Source organism: Oxyura jamaicensis, chromosome 1 (assembly GCF_011077185.1).
Source record: "Oxyura jamaicensis isolate SHBP4307 breed ruddy duck chromosome 1, BPBGC_Ojam_1.0, whole genome shotgun sequence".
NCBI lineage: Eukaryota > Metazoa > Chordata > Aves > Anseriformes > Anatidae > Oxyura > Oxyura jamaicensis.
The window spans coordinates 37,992,887-38,011,012 of NC_048893.1; the positions used below are offsets into that span (position 1 = coordinate 37,992,887).

Genomic DNA, 18,126 nt, shown 5'->3' on the forward strand with positions numbered 1-18,126 from the left:
CCTGTTAGAACTCTGCCTTTCACTTTTAAGTGGTTAGTGCTCATAGTCACTAACAGCATAACCTCTATTTTCATGATGACTATGTTCCTCCGCACTCCAGCCAATAACACTGTAAAGAGTTTATATAAATGATACATCCCAACATGAGTTGCTGAGCAGCACAGCTCAGAAGAAGCAGTAGCCTGACCATCAAAGCAAACCTGGATGTCCAACCCATGTCTGTACACTCAGGAGCAAGAAAATCCTGATGTGGTCCATGCTGGTCACAGCTCTGATCTAGGAAATATGTAGCTAGGTTAACCTGATGATCTCCCTTCTGCGTGTGTCCCGGTGAAAGGTAGCATGGAGATAAAATACTCCTCACCCCAGAAGGTGCTCTCTGAACCAGGACTCCATGTGAGTGTGTTGGCCAAGGGGTCAAGGCTGCATCACTCCCTCCCTGTGACCAGACTTTTCATGTTAGCATTGGAAATGTTGTCCCTGGTGAGGAGAGGGAGTTTAAATGGGGATATGTCTCCACAAAAAGGTTTCTGTTCTGACAAAACAGTTTCATCAGAAAATCCCCAGCCAGCTCCAGTGTTGGACTCCTATCCAGGCACTCTGTGGCCTGGTGCCAGCATCACTCATATGTTCCTGCTTTAGCAGGGTCTAGTATCTTGAACACTCTCACTTCCCCTAAAGCAACAGCTCTTCCACCAGAAAACAAACCTCGTGCAACAGGTCTGCCTCTGATCCGCTCTCCTCCCAAAGGATGCAGCCTCCTTTTCCCTTATGCTGCCAGTTTTCTCCTAAGTCTTTCATCTGAAAACTCTCTGAAATGCATATTTCTAAGCTTTCATTGATATTTGGCTCATATTAAAATAAGAGTAGACTTTAAGTACAAAAAAACTCACTTATCTAACCCACACATTTCTCTTACCACCTCCCCCCTCCCCAGGCCTTTTCATTCACCACTAGCTTTCTTGGCTGTTTTACATCCTTTTTGCTCGTTTACATGCTTCATGAACTAAGCTGTTCTTTTATGTAAGGCTCATGTCAGGGATTTCCTATTTCCCAGGGCGTGGTCAGAATTTATTTCAGCTAAATGTCACTGGGTTTTAAATATTTTGTTGGTTTCAAAATGAGTTCATCATGGATTAACAAGCTAAGTGGTGTCAGTAAGGGTTTCACTATCTAGCCTGCAAGTGTATTATCAAACTTAACTTTGTTAAAGAAATCCTTGCTAAGGAACCTATACTGAATATGATTTTTGAAGGTTTGTATTATATAGGCAGGTCCCAACACATGGGAGTTGTCACTAACACAAGAAGTGGTATTTCTGACCACTGGCATTTTCAGTATATCTTGAAACTACCTGTGCGATTAAGTACTGATCACTGTGAAGAAAGATGCCTTAAAAATAGAGAGAACAGCCTTTGCCAAAGAAGAATCAAAAGGCTTCAGATGCATATTTAGGGTATCACCTTCTTTTTCTAGCAGGGTGGGGGAGTGTATCCATGAGTGTTTCTCCTGGAAAAGGACATGCATATTTTATATTCAGGTCTAAACACCAGGAACTTGATTCTGATTTTGTTTATGCTCATGTAAATCAGAAGTTGTTTATAAGGCAAGTCACTGTCAGTACAGATTAGAAACTATATGTCTAACCTTTCTCCCTGCCCTGATCTTTACAAGGGAAAAGGAATAAACCTGCCAGAAAAATGTGACACTGCCTCTCTGAATTTTCCCTGCTGTCGTGGATGGGAAGAGTCATAGTCCCAAATGATATGAGGGCCAGACAAGTATACAGATGTTTTGTGATCCAAAAACCAGATACTGATAGGTTAGAAACTAAAAGCTATATTTTTCTCTTGTTATGTTATAGACATCAGTTATGCGAATTTAGTGATACTATATAAATGCTATAGCAATACTATATACTCATCTTTGTCCTGCAAGTGTTACAACTGTAAATATGCTTAAAATCATTTTGAAGTTTCTAAATGTCTTACATGAAGACTCTACATAATACGGGCAGGCAGACCATGTGGTCACCAGTTATGTTTAGAATTAGTACATAGGAAGTACATAACATCTGTCATGAAATTTTGCTCAAAAAATGCAGATTTGATATTTTATTTTGACAAGTGTATTTCCTCTATTCCAGGATAATATGACACTCAATCCCCACTTTCACTGAGGCATACCTCTGTTTGGCAAAGTAAGTAAACACATACAAAAATTAACAAACAAACGTAAGTAAGCAAGCGTTAGCTTTCAACATTATTAATTCCTTAAGTCCCCTTTTTGGGTAAAACATCCATGCTCTGAAAGTTGAATGGGAGCTTCTTTATTTTTCTATGGTTGCTGTAGACAGAGTAATGCTATCAAAATAACACTACACAACAAGTGAGCTACAGGCTTCACATCCCACTGAGACTCAGAGACCCTCTGGGACTATTCTACCAGATGTGTGTAGTCTTTTTACAGTCTAGAGAGACATTTCCATCGAGCCTCATCTGCTCACTGACTTTCACAATCCTACTGACATTAAACTTTGCTGGTCTGCAGTGCTCTGTGGACACTGGAGTTTCTTCTGCTTCAGATTGTTGCATTGCTTTTTTAGTTTAATCCCCTCATACACAATCCTTTCATTTCTGCCCCTGAGTGCTGTTTTTTACAAAGCTTGAATATGAAAATTCTATCATTTGCAGACTATAAACATTTGCAAAGAAAACCCTCCTATTTTCATTCCCACTCATCTTTGTCCCACAAGTGCTATTCATTTATCCCCTATATACATAAAAGGCTCTTTTCTTTCCTTTTTTTTTTTTTTTTTTTCTGTAGCTGAGAGGACAGGAAGAGAATTGAAGAGTATTACTGAAAACTCTATAGTAACTACCAAATAGCAGAGTTAGTGACTTTACCTACTGGCAACAATCCAGATTTGTAACTCGCACATGTGCAATTCACATTTGTACCAAAAACTAATTTCCTACTGAAGCCATTGAAGAAAGATGCTGTAAAGAGACCAGTCCTCGAAAAAGCCAAGAAGCCCATGCTGGCCTCCCAAGACTGTAATCAGAGCTGAGAGTGCTGAGCTGCTTTCAGAGGAATCTTGGTACCATCCAGCACTAAGCTCCAAATGTTAACCACTACTGTAAAAATAGTTCCCTTTTTTCAGCTGGGATTACCTCCTTCCGAACAGACAAGCACATGAAGTTACTATATCACAGCAGTAGATAACCGTTGGCTGTTACAAAAAGATTATTCTCTTATTTAATGCTACAAGAATTGTCCAAAATAGTCCTTTACTGAGATTGAAATAAAGATACATACTGGAACAAACCAGGGGCTTTTGTATCTGCAGAAGTTCTGAGAGACCACCCCAGCCTTTCTGAGACCCTGATGTGCTTCCTCACTTGCTCACTGATCCCCTTGGCTCTTTCTGTGTCAAACAGTGCAAGACCAGAAGGGGTGAGCTTCTGAAGAAATCTTCGATTGCCTCTGTCCATGAAGGAATCCAAAGCTCTGCACACAGTTGTTCTTAGAGCTGACTCTGAAACTTTGAAAATCTGCTCTGCAGGGCCAAGGAAGATAATATGTATGGAACTGCTGTGCCTCAGAATATCTGCCCTGCATGGATAGCTAGAATGGCAGAGGTCCCTGTTAACCTTTTAGTTAAAAAACAAACAAACAAACAACAACAACAACAAAAAACTGATGTAGCAACTTAGGCCAAATTTAAGTTAGGAAACTTATTTTGTTATCAGAATTGCTATGACAAATACTTGCCCCTGAGAAAGTATTTGGTCAGGCCAAAGCCAAGTCTTGAGCAACCATGTTTATACCCATGGCAAGAGCTAAAAGAACTTAGAGGAAGTGTGAATTAAAATCAATGAAAGTGATAAATCTCTAGTTTTAATTTAAATTGACTCTATATAATTAATAGAAACAGAGGTAGGGAAGCTAAAAGGAAGAAGAGCGAAAACTTCACAGCTAAAAGTGAAACATGATCATTTTCACACGATTTCTCCTTAGAGCACAATTGCTGTAGTTCGTAACTGTTAAGATAATAAAAGGTGTAAGCTGTAGGATCCTCATCAGCATATGGTTAGGCTTTGTGTCTTTTCTTTGTTAAACCATTTGCCATCTCAAAATGACATATTTCTTCCTTTGTCGTATCCATAGATGAGATTAGCAAGCACACACACTTTATACACTTCATTAATCCTTGTGATGATTCATGTGCATGAGGTTCATACTCTAATCCAAGTCAGACCACTAAAAATACTTGACCTCCAGATGGCTGTGCTGATTGCTGAAGCTTAAGAGCGGAGTTTGGACACACCGTCTTTATTCTCATGTGCCACACTACAGATTAAACATATTCAAGCTATCTTTGTAAAAGGTATATGCTGCCTATGCATAAAAGGAGTCCTTTGGACAAGGATTTTAATTAGTCAGAGATTTAGTTCAAAGTCTGGCACCATTGCACTTTAAAGAGTCTTTGGGTACTGGAAATAAGAAATAACCACAGTGCTGCAGGCAGTAAGCTCCTTGTCAAAAGATGTCACATATAATGGTAGCATCCTCCTGGATGCACACAGCTGGTTGCACGGGACTGTGGTTCAGGGTGTCTGTGGTCTCTGGAAGGAATGTCAATGAAATATTGCACCAAACAGAAATGTTGTAAGAAAAGAATGAATCTAATGACTATCTAGTTATGCTTATGTTCATGTCCATACTAGATTTTTAAGGTTTGTAGCTCTTTATAAGGAGTCTTAAATTTATTCCCAGATCTTAGTGGTTTCCTCTCCTGTCCTTTTTCCCCATCACACGGAAATCAGATCCATGTTTGCATAAGTACTGCAGTTTTGTTTTATCTTGTCTTATTAGTCCACTACTCCAAATTTATTCCATGAGAGCCTCTTAGGATTCCCTATAAAGAGGATAATTCTTTTCCACAGTTGATACATTGGATTCCTTTCACTTAATTTCAGCCACCTGAAAGATAGGTCTGTAATTTGAGTTATTTTTCTAACCGGAAGGAGATCCATCCCAAGTATATAAAACAGGTGAGGTGGCTTATCATTGGCAAGTTTTTATCTCTCTTTTCTAAGTACAGACAGAACTTAAAGCATTAGCTTAGGGTATGAACCAGATTTAGGAAGCTAATATTAAAGGAAATACTACCCTAGCAGTATGCCATAAGATAAAGTCTGCTGGTTTTACCCAGAGGTAAAATATATAGCTGTTTTCCAACCTGTTGGATTACTTAGAAAATATTTGCTCATCCCAGAAAGTCCGTTAATCATACTCATAAAGGATCAAATTCTCTCCTGCTGTAAATTGAAATCACTTTACTGATTTCAAAGTTGGACTCAACAGCAGAAAAAAATGTACCATGGGCTACTAAACCCTCCTGAGGCTATTGAAAAGGAATTCATCAGACCAGAATAGATGTAGGAAGTTTAATATCTTCCACAATGATCTGTCTGATGTATTTCCTCATAAAGCCTGTCAACAATGGCAAAAAAATAAAAATAAAAAATAAAAAAATCACGCAGGTCAAAAGCTATTCTCTCAAATCCCATCTGCACCGCAGTTTCAATAGATGTTGCAGTTCAGTGTGGTGGATTCTACTTCACTTCAAGCTTCTAAATTAAATCTGGATACCTTTCTGAAAAGATGTGGTATAGATCAAAGAGAAGCTTGGGCCTGAAGCAAAAATGAGTGAGTGCGTTTCTATGGGCTGCATTGCATTAGAATTCAGAATTGATGATCTTAATGCTTTTTCCTCACCTGAACACATGAATCCAGTCTCATTTAGATAGACAGTAATTCACTGCCATAGGTATGCTGATTATGCTGAACTATAGAAATGTATCTAATTTTAAAAACTGGGCCTTAAGTTCAGCAAGTCCTCCTGAGTTACAGAAACTAGTCTCTTGTTATTGCACACATCACATTATATCCTTTTTTATCAACTTCCATTTTAGCAGTTTGGGTTTTTACTTCCTCTGCAATACTGGTTAGAAAAGTTGTTCAAATTTCCAGTCTGAATTTGCACATGGGCAGTTTACATTTATGCAATTTATTTCTGTCTTTTCTGAGAACCCTCTCTTTTAGCTTAAATAGTTGTTTTCTTTCCATAACATCTTTATGAAATGAAAGACTGCTTTGCTAAAAAGATACCATATTCTTCTAGTTTCTTCAGACAAGATGCTTGCCATTACCCTGTTGAACCTCACAACGTTTCTGTGCACCTGTTTGAGTTCAGTCTTCTTGAATATTGGAGCCCCATGTAGGACATGGAGTTCCAGATGATGTTTGAAAAATAGCCACTCTTCTGTCTACAGGTAATTGCCCTCCTGTCCGTATTTGTCCTTCTTGGCTGTATCACAACACACTGGTAGTACATACTTATCCTGGCAAATAATATGCCCAAGTTCCCATCCTCTGTTGATTTTAACTGATTACTTTCTGGTTTATAACAGAAGCTTTTTTCTTGTCCTTGTCCTAGATAAATATAGGAAACTTTGTTTTGCAGAAATGTATCCCACTCTAATCTATCGCATTCATTTTTTTTCTGTATCTTGATCATTCATATCTTGATCATCTCTCAAACCTTTGTGTCACCAATTCAGTCCTATCAGTGGTCCCCAATATTTCCTACTGCAAGTGAAACATGTATTGTCCCAACTCTGCTCCTTTGGTGCTCCTGCTCTGTTCCTACATTCCACTACCCAATAACAACTTTATTGTAAGCAGCTCATTGCCCAACATAGACCACTTTTCATCCGTCTCCATTTTCACTGGTTTAACTGATAACACCCTATGTGGCATCCTGTTACATGCTTTACAGAGGTATGATAGAGAAGAGCTATTGTATTTCGACAGTCTACAGAAGTGGTTGTTTTATCAAACATATTTCACTTCTTTCAGGACAAGGCCAATGATGGTAATTTTCTACATATTATCTAAAGTACTTTTCTGAGAAGTAGAAGACCTGTCTAACCACATCTCAGCCTTGAACAGAGGGAAAAATCCCCACCGTCAGTGGACAGGGAGTGTATGAAGGAAGGTAGGGTGTGCAAATATTATCCACTCATCTTGAAGCTAGACCCTTGAAGAGATAAGAAAGCAGGATCCAGATGGCTATTAGGAAAATAAGACTAACTCTGTATTAGGTTACTCACCACTGGATTAACTGTGGGATTCAACTACCTTTATGCATGTTGCTTTAAACTGGTTGTAGAATATGTGAAAGAAACAGAAGATCCCTGAGTTTTCACCGTTAAGTATTTGCCTTTGCCCAGCAAACTGACTTTCAATCTGTTCCAGCTAGGATCTTACTCTTCAGAGAGGTGGGTGGATCTCCTTTGTGCCTGCCAAGATTATTTGACCCCACTGAGTCCTCCACTCACACCCTTTTTTCAGTCAGACAGCAAATATTTCACTACTACAGAGCCATTCAAAACAACAGACCTTTGTAAACAGAAGTCCCAGATATATAGACTAGTCACTTCCAGATGCTGGTTTTGAACTTCACTCTTTAAGATCCATATTATCCTGACTACTCTTTTTTTCTCCATGTGTATTTTTTCTCTTCTTCCCCAGACAGTGGTTGCCACTCTATTCTTCCTCCTGTCTTTTTTGAAGCTGGTTATTATTCCCAATTTCCTTCTTTCCCACATTCTCTCCATTCCTCTTTTTCATGTCACAGCACAGAAAACTCATCCCTTAATTACTTGTGTCTTTGAGTTGACTCCCTGTTCCTGTACATTTTTTCTTATAGACATACTGCCCTAGATTAATTTGTCTAGAAGAACAGCCTTTAAATCATCTTGTGCAGTAGGTATCTGCACATTCTAAGTTTTCTGTGAAGCCTGTTCTCCACCATACCATCTACATCCATCTGTGGACATCTCCACCAATTGATTCTACAATTTGGTTATCCCCTTTTCTTGGGGGGTCATGCTTTATACATGTACAGCTCTAATCAGATATGCTTTATAATTTAATGATTTATATGAAATTTCTTCCCCAGCTAGCTCTACTGACTCTACAATTCCTTGGATTTCTTCTTCTCCTGCCACAACAGACATCGTTGTCTTCTCTTAGTCCATGCTTTTGAAGACAAAAATGAATTATGGTTTTAAGAAAAAGAAATAACAACAGCTACATAAAGTTAACCTTTCACTACTTTCTATTTGTTCCTGCAATAACTTAATTTTGATTACTGGAATGTTACATCTGGCTGAGATCCCTCAGCATCTAACTAGGCTTTCATATCCAACAATTGTGTTCCCAGGCAATGTGTCTCCCAAATTATGACAGCATACCAATACAGACATAAAATGTGTTTATGAGTCTTCAACTGCTGTGGAGGATGTGAGATCATTGGGCTGAATACTTAACCACATTAGGCTTGCTTGGGTGCTATTGCAGGTTTCATGAGAAAACTTAAAAGTAGCTAAATAGCAAAAAGGGTGTCCTCTGTGCACAGAGGAATCCTCTTCTTTCACCAAAGTGGCATAACTAGTCTGGCACCAGCTGGGGTTATAGAAAGCCTTTCAGGGCATGGCCAAGCAAGAGCAACCCTGGCTGCAGGAGCACTGCAGTGCTCCACGCTGGTGTTTGCAGCCCTGACACTGCTCCAAGCCAGATGCTCTGCTCCAGCATCTGGAGCAGGAAAAAGAACAGGAAAACAGAAACAAGGCAGAGAATCGATGACTAAGAAACTACCAGGCACACCGGGGGAAAGAAGAATAATGCGAGCTACTTAAGAGGACGGGGGCTAAACATGGGCAGTACTGCTGAAGAAAATGTTAGCAACAGAGACCAAAGAGAGGTGAATTAAAATGCTTCTGAATAACCTCATAGTTGAGGCAACAAAGCACACCCATAGATACACATTCAGACCCCTCAGTTTGTGAGTCATGTAACAAAGGTTCAGCACTGGAAACCCTCCTTTGAAACTGCACCCAGCCTCTCCCTTCCCTTGTTCTGTTAATAAATAATTTTCATTGATAACAATTACTGGCATGTAGAGCTCATGTAATGATGGAGATTTCACCCACATTTACATTACACATTATCTACAAACACACCTTGAGAGATGATAAGAGCCTGTGTGTGATGATGTGTAACTTGCGGTGACTGGTACCTTACTGATTAAGCAAAAATACAGCATGTGCTGTAATGCACACAGCTGTGGAACAAACAGGAAGGAAAAGGAACATGGTGGCTAATAAAACAGTACAAAATTCTCACTCTTTTTCTCAGCAGGTTCCCAGCTTCTTTACTATGGTACAACTGATACAGAACATTTTAGCAAGTTTTATTAAGTTAATATTTTCCTAGATATTATAAATCAAACAGGTTTATCATGATTCTTTATAGCTCCACCAGTTTTTAACTCACTTCTTGGTGGCTTTTCAACTGTTGGTTACCCAAACCTCTGTATTTCTTACTCCTTGAAAGATATAATTAACATTTCTCTAGTGCTGGCAGCAATATTTACATTACTTCAGACTTTGGCCCCAGAAAGTCTCCTGCACCTGTGCTCTTCTGGAGCCCTGCTGAGCCCCCAGTGACCAGCTCTGTGCCCTGTGTTTTGCCTGGAAAATTTCATTGCCCTCTGCAGCCAGGCACATTGAGCCCTGCTCCTTGCTCAGGACTGCACACAGATTCCCCTTAACCACACAAAAATAGAAAACAATTGATGTAGTAAATATTTCTATTCAGGAGCAAGGAAACAAACCTTACAGGTTAAGAACATCCAAAAAGATTTGGTGGACTAAGTTGTTTTCTCTTAAGAAAAGTTACAGTACAACCACAAGAAACATTCTTTGTGTTTTGAGATCTTAGGCAAGGATTACTTAGCTGGTATTGTCTCCACTTTTATGGCAAAATGATTGTGCCAATTTTAATTAGACATGTTTAACAACACATAAAAGTAACCCCAAGCAGAACTAGAAAAAAAAAAAAAAAAAAAAAAAAAGTAAATTTTTTACTTAACTAAACTTCCATGGTAAGAGGAATTTTATTGAAAACCTTAACACTGCAAAATTGCACACATGAACAGGCAGGGCTCTGTAAAAGTCACAATCATTCATAAAATGTAACACACAGGGTTGCTGGAAAGAGCTAAGAGAAAGGCCTTTCTATTCCAAAACAAATTTACAACGTCAGAAATGAAATAAAGATGAGTGGAAGGTAAGAGAAAGCAGAACAGAAAATATTAATTATTTTGTGCAGGGACAAAAATGTAACAAAAGAAGGGAAATGAGAAACAGCATTTTGCCAGCAAAGCTATCATATGAGCTTTTAGATGCAGTTGTTCATAGAAATTGGCAGGAAAGGGACTTCTATGTCCACAAGTCCAAGACAGAGGTGGATGAGGTGACCACTGTTTTAACCTTATACTTCTGGGACAACATTTGTAAATAGAGACAAGAAAGAGATGCATCCAAGGCTAAAATGAGATGAAGGAAAACATATGAGCAACTATAAACTAACTTCTTATGAAAAGCGGAAAATAGCTGAACTCCTTCCACCTTCTCATGTAGTACTGTAGCTTAGGCCCAAAGAGCAGCAACAAAAATTGGTAGCTGTCATTGTTTTTGCTGTCCAAATGCCAGCAGCAAATGCCTCACAGAATATATGTGTATGTATGGCTTGTAGCTGGAGTTTTCTCAAAACCAGAAAATGTTACTTGCAAACTAATATGGAAATAAGTGTGGCCAAATGCCAAGGCAGACCTGGATGCTGTGAGATAGCTGGCAGCATGATGGATGCACACAGCTGGAAGGACATAATGCCACACTGACATCTGCAAAGTCTGCCCAAATATTCATAGCCCAACCCAGCAACTGCAGGGTCTTGCATGTAGTGGGGTGAGGGCAGGCATCTAGAAGGCCATTTGGCTGAGGTTAAATGCAGTAGCAGCAGTAGCAGAGCAGGAGACCCTTCAGACAACACATAGGGCTAGCTGCCAGATACACAGCCCTGTTCTCCTTGGAAGTGTCCATTTAACAGAATGCCCCTTTCTTGAATATGTGCTATGCTCCACCCTGGGAGTCTGAAAGAGGGACACAAATGAGGGACCCTCACAGTTTTTACCCCATTCAGACTGATCAGGGATGGTAACCATTGCCGTGTGTAATTGTGCTACAGACACCCAAGGAGACAGGCCCTATCTAAACCCCAGGCACAAGGCAGTTTTCAGTATCACTGCTAACCGCTCAGAGCAAATTGAAGTGAAGACTGAAGCCAGGCCTGTCAGAAAACCAACAATCCCTTGAGGTATGCATGGCAATGTTATATGGTAGCTGAGTCCTTTTTGTTAGGAGGAAGCAAAACACTTGAGCGCCCAGGGGAGTGCACATCCATCCGGTCTCACTGTGGAGCAGATCATTTCTTGCTTCCTTCTCTGTGTGCTTCTTGCTCGTCCTGAAGGATGCAAACTGCAGAGGTCTTGGCAGGGATGCTGGGTGGCTTTGCTCATTGGGGTGAACAAAGCTCCTGCAGAGCCTCAGCAGGAGGGGTTATGCAGCTAGAAAGACAAGGTCAGAGTGGAAAACCCTCTGGGAGAAAATAGTCTCTTTTTTCCTTCAACTATTCTCTGTCTTCATGTGTGTGCTCCAACAGCAGATGTTTGGGCAGGCATGCCTATATAAGCATTTTAGTCCATAACTTAAATAAATATGAATTACTATTGTAAACAAGTTATTTTCAGTCATTTCCCAGTGTGTGACTTGAATCAGGTCTTCTGCCGCTGGACAAAAGCCAAGGTCCTGGAGCCGAGCAGAGAACTGCCGGGCTCGCTCCCCGGCCCGCAGTACTGCCAGGAGGCAGAAGGTGGCAGAAGGAAGCCCTGCAATGGCATCCCACCAGCACAGGTGGGGGAGCCTGACCTCCCCGTGAGGATGTCTTTTCATCTAGGCGATTTACAGTGATCGCTTGGCCCTGATGTATGATGCGTCTCAGATAGCCAAAGAACTGGAGAATAGCTGAGCACTGTCCGAGAACCGAAAACATTTAATCCAGTAATGGGCTGGGTGTGAATTTCTGTTTTCACCCTGTTATTTCATACTGCTTTTGTAGCCGTGGCTATTGCTGAGATCAGATTCTGTTCCATTGTGGCACCCTTTGAAGGGTCACATTCCAAAAGGAGAGAAATCCTCTGAATTCTTGAAACAGATGAAACACCAGATATGGGGTTTGTGTACAGCTTATTTTGTAAGCTTTAGCCCTGCGCTTTCTTTAATGAGACTTTCCTTTGCTTTCTGCTTGCTAGAGTTCGTTTGCAAGCTGGTCCCACCACAGCATCAAGGAGAAGTAACAACAGCACCATGCCAGTGCCAGCCCTGCTCACTTCCATTCAGTCAGTGATAGTCAACTACCCTTCCTTTTGAGCGAAACTCTGATGATATCACAAAATACTTTTTTCTACATGGAACCTCAGAATTGTTAGATTCTGACAGAGCCTGCAAGGCTGAAGACAGAAATAGGATTTGATGGTTGAACATCTATTGCTTTCCCTCTGGCCTCCTAACTTGAACAAACCTTTAAAAACAGGAGTCAAAATTCATCTGTTCTGGAACAGATCCTAAAGGCAGTCAGTGGGGCGCAGTGAACACTTCCAGCCCTCCAAAGGCAGCTGAAGCCCCCCAGCAGAAATATAGCATTGTGGACTGACCACGAACCTCCTCTTCTCCCCACCTCTCTGCTTTTTTTTTCTCCCCAGTGCAATCTACTTGAGAAGCTCAGTACTCACAACAGCTCTCCACCATCACAGATTTGCTGTCAAGCTCCTCTCTGCACCCTTCTTTCCCCTACTTTTGTGGATGGAAGAGAGCAGGGGGCTTTCACCAGGTGCCTTCCAGGAGGCTGCTTCTCCTGATGTGCCTGCTGCGAAGGCAAGGATGGGCAGCCTCTGCCCCCAGGGCTCCTCCTGGTGTTCTGCATCACTGCGAACCTCACAAAACGCAACAGCAGTGAGAACCGCTGTGATGTGCCTGTACTCACATGCAGGAGGATGTCCTCCCAACCATCTGTTGCCTTGGTGTCCCATCAAAGGCCAGTCTAAGCAGAGCCTCACTAACGGGTGCTTGCACGGCGTGCCACTGCTCGCTGTCCCCTGACGCTCTCACCCTTGCTAGCCCTGGCCTGGTAATGCATGGTGCAAGTGGAAGATGTTTGGGCCGTTAAATGAGACCAGCTGTGTTAATTTTATCTCCACTCAAAACAAAGCAAAACAAACACGCACAGAAAGGGTTTGACAAGGGGGAAGAGAAGAAGGAAATCAATAGGGAAATAAATAATGCTTTTTAAGCTTCTAAGAAGGGTATTAAAATAATGCAGATTAAAGAGCAAACAAAAGCTCTGTAGCAAGCTGACGGTGTCCTTTTAAGTGAACATGTGTGGGTTTATACATTCACATATGCCCTACAGGTGCACTTGCCAGCCATCCAACCAGACTGTATAAAGAATACGCGCGATTTTCCCTCCTTTCTCTCCACCCCACCAGACATGTTTATTATGAAAGAGGCTAAACAAGTTTGGTCTCTTCCGAATAAAAACTGTTAATAATTATTTCAAGTATAGAAATGCTTGCTACTTTTCTTTCTCTCTTCAGCCAAAATGATCAGTAAGATGTTCTGTTTATTACTCTCATCACCTCAGCCATCACCCTGGAGTTTAGATACTGGCTTGAAATTTAGTAGGAAAAAGAAGTTACTAATACCTCTTCAAATAATTTCCTTGGCTTTTGGTCTCTGTTTCTCAGCAGAAATCTGTGAGAATGTTGTTGATACTGTTTGAAAGACTTAAAACCTGTTGGGAGATGTGTCCTGGAGCAAGTCTGAAAGCCAACTCACCCTGATGTGTAGCCACAGAGAATGAGCCTGCTATTCTGGGATTAAAGGAGAGAGTGAAAAAAATGCACAGAAGTCCTTACTGCCCCTCTCCTCTTGAGGCTGGCAGGGAGGGCATCATGACCATCAACAAGAATGAGAGAAGAGTGGCCAGGAGGTTCAGAAGAGCTGAACCTGGATGCAAAGCTGGTGGTTTTGATATGAATGATGTGTCCATCAGATCTTTCCTGGTCTGTCAATTTGGTAACTCATTGTTCACCAGACAGAAAAGCACAGGATTATGTCACTGTGAAAATTAAAGAAGCCACTACTCTAATAATACCAAGTGTCTTGTTATATATCCAGAGTACTTTTATATCAATCCCACAGAAGACTGTTCTCATTGTGCATCCAGTAGATTGCCACATTTTGATATGACTCTTGCAACTGCACTGAAACTCTTCTCCTATTTCATAAAACTCATGAGCTTTATTATGTCTGCTATTGGCAGTATCCCCCATCAGCATCTGGAGCATCTGGAGCAGAGGTGATTGGTTCTGCACTCACTGTACAACCAGTTGTAGAAGCGTGATAAACATAACAAAATTGATTAAATGATTCTTTTAGTAAGTAAAGCAAGGAAGATTTGCTACTGGTGATGCCCATGATTTTTCAGCTGCATGGACATTAAAAGAAGAGGGACAGAGAGACAGAAAGAGCTCTTGAAATATCTTATAGCTCTCTCCTATCTGTAGGTGCCTTTCTCCTAAAAATGAGTCTCTGCAAAAGACTCACAAATTTCTCTCACTACCTCTTTCTCAATATAATTCTTATTCTACCACTTCCACATCTCTGACAGCCAGTAATGGCTAAAACAGAATTTTCTGTCCACCTTCCCTGATTTTTCCACTGCCCTTAACCTCACACTTTCCCCAGCCTATGATCAGGGAACATTTTAGACTTTACTCCCTCTTTCAGTCACTGCATGATCCAAGTCTACTTGCTTCCTCCTACATAATAGCTCACAGATTCATCCTTCCTCTCAGCAGCCTGCTAAGGCTCGTAGCAGGATCCCATCATTTTTGCGCTTTGTCTGTAACAATCTGGTCTCCAGCCATATTCCAGCCCTACTGCTGCCTTCACTTCCATTCAAAACACAGAGATTAGAACCACGTTCCTGGCCAGTTGCTTTGGCTGCATCACCACTCTCCTTCTGTCCTTACAGTGGCTTCTCATTTTCAAGCACAGGCATATTTTTTTTGCCTCTTAGACCCTTCACATTTAGCCTCACCCAACCTGTCAAATACATTGGCCTATCAGGCTGTCAGCTCCTTCCTGTGATAAAGGCAACCTCCTCAATCAGCATGCCTATTTTTTCCTGAGAAGAAAAGAAAGCCACCTCTGTGCTTTCATCTGCCTGTCCCCTATGCATAAGGAAAACTACTATGGAGAATCTTTAATTTAAATTCTCCCAGTTTCCCTGCAGGCTTCTCTGTCTGAGGACAGACAAATAAATTCTGTAATTCCTCTCCTGCACTGGCCAAGCAAATGCAAACCTGTGATTTTAGCATACCTGCTAAGCCCAATTCACTTTACACATGCCTCACCCTTTCATCTGACTCCCACTGTGTTCATCCACTGTGACTGACATGGAAAGCAATTGTATGCTTTGCTACTTGCCTCTGATCTGCACAGAACAGAGAAACCCTTATTGCTCATAGAAATGGCAGAGTGACTGCAAGGAATCATTCTGTGGAATTATAACAAGAGAATAGTAAATAACTTTATTTTTGTAGGGATAGGGGGTCAGGTCTACAAAAGCTATTGTGTGCCCAACTTACATTTAGATGCCTCACCTGTCTTGGAAATCATTAATAATTTAGGTACCTTATAGACACAAGATGACCCCTTCCTCCACAGATTTGCAGGTATGTCTTTGTGGCCTCAAGCCTAGTAATGGGTGCAGAAGAGACTGTGGGTTGTCAGCACTGCTTATGCCCAAACGTGGAGCAAGGGTTTCCATATTTACAAGGAGTAATGTCTTTAAACTAAAAGAGGGTAGATTCAGATTAGATGTTATGAAGAAATTCTTACTCAGAGGGTGGTGAGGCACTGGCACAGCCTGCCCAGAGCAGCTGTGGATGCCCCATCCCTGGAGGTGCTCAAGGCCAGGCTGGATGGGGCTTTGGGCAACCTGGTCTGGTGGGAGGTGTCCCTGCCCATGGCAGGGGGTTGGAACTGGGTGGGCTTTAAGGTCTCTTTCAACCCAAGCCATTCTGTGATTCTATGATTCTACATAACTTTGTCTCCATCCAGCAAAGGGCAAGTCTCATGTTGTTTTGTCTCTTTTTCTGTCTCACACTATGCGATCCACTTTCTCTCCTCTTTTCTTCCACCATTCAGTGAATGCCACCCTTGGGTAGTGGTAGCATCCCATAGCCATGATGTTATTCCTGCTCATGGCTATGTGGCCAGTTCCAGCTCAGCTTGTCACTCATAAGGTCTTGCTCCCTTGGCCTAGTTATAAGTCATAAAAGAACTTCTTCCTGCTCTGTGCATAGGGGCTTTTCCATTATGGTTGCTCAGATGTCACAATCAGGACCTGCCTTTAAGGTAATGACCTGGTCACAGACTCTAGCATTGCAATGATTAATTTTACTGAACAAAGGTGTTTACTCTCAGCTATCATTATTATTCTGCCTGCTTGGGTCTTGGGAACCTCTCTAGGCTGTTGGCTTGATGCACCCTGGGAGGGGTTGTGGTACTGAATAGCCCAGGACTTTGAGACAGCCTAATGGATATTAATGACAAGACTCATTGTTGGATAATTGCAGAATATGGGGAGGCTGTTATACTCAAGTAGTTTTGGCCACCTCCCCTTTTTTCACAGTGGCCAAACTCTTGTACCTGAACTGTTTTGCTTAACAAAAATGTGGTCTTTCTGACCATTTTTCATCTGCTTCTTCCACTACTATGAATTCTTGGCAATGAACCTTAGTGTAATAAGAGTTGTGATATGGAGTTAAATGACAGAGTATGGAAGAGGTTTAAACTTAATTAACTCTTAGCCACCAAAGTAGAATGGTGTTATATTTGGATTTTTTATTCTTTTGATGTTTCTAGAAATCCTGCTGAAACACGGCTGACTAAAGTTCAGTCACTCATAAAACTTTATAGATCATTAAAATTTCTGTTTATTTCAGCTCTGAGGGAGATGTATGTTACACTATTTTAGATGTTACTAACTTTTATTCTTTAAGGACCAATAAAAATTAGACCTGAATTAAATGCCAGGGGTTTCGTTTAGAGGTTAATTTTTCCAGCAGACAGCCAAAAAAATTAAATTTTGCCTCTAAGAAATCACAACCATTTATATTTAATGTCATTGCCCTATGTGTAGAACATGGACCAAAAGTCAAATAGACAGGAATCCTTGAGGCTGTGGTCTTTCCCCATCCCTTATAGGAGGTTATACTTTTTTTATAAAACACTTGCATCTACACTGTCACCTTTCACTGGGCCTTGTACCCTGACTGCTCACAGAAAGCACACAGTAGTTTACTCCATCCAAGTTTAAATCCATTCTGGAGGAACCAAGTCCCTGAAATATAAAACCTCTGAAATTTCTGGATAGCAAGTATTGTATAAATATATGTGTAAACCATGTTGTGCTGTTATTGTAAAAAGACCTCGTTTGTATGTGCTTTGTGAGTTCTTTGGACAACCCAACCAGGGTTTTTCAGTAGTATGTCCTGAGGAGGCAAATCTGTCTTAAACATAGGGATCCATCAGAAGACAGTGAATTTAATCATAATGACTTCTCTTCCACTGTGTTGCGCTATGTGCTTCTTTGCTCCTTATCCAAAATCATACCTTTTTTTTTTTTTTTTTTTTTTTCTCCTGTTTCACAGTGTTTCACCAGTATAGTGGCTTCCACAGTTCCACAGACCTGCCCCAGGGGAGCCCTTAAGCACATGCATAAGGGCTCGGCATATGAGTAGCCTCAGGAGACCAGCTTGTGCTTATGAGTTTTTCTGATCGGGGGGTTAAAATGTTGAAATTCTGGCAAATATTTGGATAGTAGCATCAGGTAATTTTTTTCAGACTCCCTCCATCTCAGTACAAGTTTTGCAGGGTTATTTTTTGGTGCTGTCTGTGTGCAGGGCTGAAAAACACCAGTGGTTTTCCCATTCTAATTCATCTTCCTCGTCACTGTGCTCTTTTACTGCTTCAGGTTTCAGTGATGATTAAAATCATAGAGAAATCTTCAGCTATTCCAAGG

At 41.0% G+C, this 18,126-nt stretch overlaps 1 protein-coding gene across 1 annotated transcript in view; it reads right to left on the bottom strand.

The window, feature by feature from the left end:
* The window catches only part of TSPAN8 (tetraspanin 8), a 33,876-nt gene extending 20,834 nt beyond the window's left edge, over window positions 1-13,042 (bottom strand). The window contains exon 1 of the mRNA XM_035315196.1: window positions 12,767-13,042. The gene's annotated coding sequence lies outside the window, so the exon portion shown is untranslated. The remainder of the gene's footprint in view (window positions 1-12,766) is intronic.
* Between the last annotated feature and the right edge of the window lie 5,084 nt (window positions 13,043-18,126).